Raw genomic sequence first — 1,592 nt, 5'->3', positions numbered from 1 at the left:
TAAAAATTCGTTATAATTACAAATACTCCTCAAATGTTTAAAAAATTATAAATATTTCTAAAAAGACAGTCCATTGCATAGAAGTATTTGTTAGACGATCGTTAATTTTACAAAGATATTTATAATTTTTTAAATAACGAAAGAGTATTTATAATTATGACAAATTTCAAAAGAACCCGATGTATTTTAATCCTCTCTCTCTATATATGAATGTGTCATGGGAAGAACCAAAAGTAGGGATGGATAAAAGTGCCATGCGTCGGATTTAGCTGTCCCTTTCCTTTCCTCCAAGTATATAGTGATAACAAGATTTCTGCCCGTTTTTTTCCCCATCGAGTTCATCACAGAAGGAAAATGTATTCCACTCTACTTACAGACATCAAGATTCGAGGGGGGAAAGGGAAAATGTTTTTCAGTGAGATTCGACAATTCTAATGAAGTTTGTGTGTGTGAGGGGTGTGAAATCTAGGCATCCCCCTAAATTCCGTCGCCTTCTTTCTTGTCTCCACTAAGGTTTGTCAGCATGCATTCGTCAGTTTTGCTGCCAACTAATACCCCATTTTTCAGACACCACTGCTATTAATGTTGTTGTTTGGATCGGAGAAAAAGCGTTGATAGAATAAATTGATATTACAATAAAAATAATATTTAGTGAGATAAATATTTTTTACAATAAATTCATATTAGGTGAAATAAGTACTTATATATCTGGTGGAACTTGAAATAATTAATGGGGAACGATGATTTAATTACTTAGCCAAAAAGGGAGATTTATTTCCTTTGTAAATTAAATAAATAAGCAAAGGAACTCCTGTATAGTTAAAAATAAAGCTCATTGCCTGCCTAATGAAATTGAAAGTCCAAGGACAGGTAAAAGATTGAATTGCCCTCCCTTATATATATGAGAAGGTTGACTTGACTTTCAATCAATAAAAATGTCGAGAGATGAAAAAAGAGGGAATTTGAGAGGGAACCCTAGATATAAAAGAACCCTAAATACGTAACTTGAGTCATTTGAAAAATTTGTCGGATCAAAAAATTTATGATGTTTTAGAACAAACTACTGATTTAATAGGTTGTTAGGTTAGTGATTCAAACCGTCTAGAAGATTAGAAATCTGTGTACAGAGTTTTTAAATTGCAACATTCTAAGATTGGAAAAGCAAGGGATCGATCTATAGTAAAAAAAAATAGTAACATTTACATTTTTGGGTTTTGTTCTTATTTTGTGTATTTTTTAATTTTTTTTCTAGTTCTTATATATTTCACTATTTGACAAGATTATCGTGTATCATTTTAATCCATTGTGGACATAGTGAGGGTATTCATCTGTTTCCCTATGTCTAGGGTTTTATGTGGTTTGTAGTTAGGGTTATTAAATTTTTGTATATGTCCTTGTAATTAGGGAATCAATATTTCTGCAAAGTGTTATACTTTTTATTATTTTAATTAAATTCTAATTTATTTTTATAATTTTTTTATATCTTTGGATTGACTGACATGTGGTGCTTAAATACTCCTTTTGAATTTTTTTTTGGATGAGTATGAAATGTTTATAATAATTGTTCGGTATGGTCTCAGATATAACTACTT

This window comes from Sesamum indicum, linkage group LG4 (assembly GCF_000512975.1).
Source record: "Sesamum indicum cultivar Zhongzhi No. 13 linkage group LG4, S_indicum_v1.0, whole genome shotgun sequence".
Classification (NCBI taxonomy): domain Eukaryota; kingdom Viridiplantae; phylum Streptophyta; class Magnoliopsida; order Lamiales; family Pedaliaceae; genus Sesamum; species Sesamum indicum.
The sequence above is the reverse complement of the archived record's forward strand: the minus strand, read 5'-3'. Positions refer to the sequence as shown.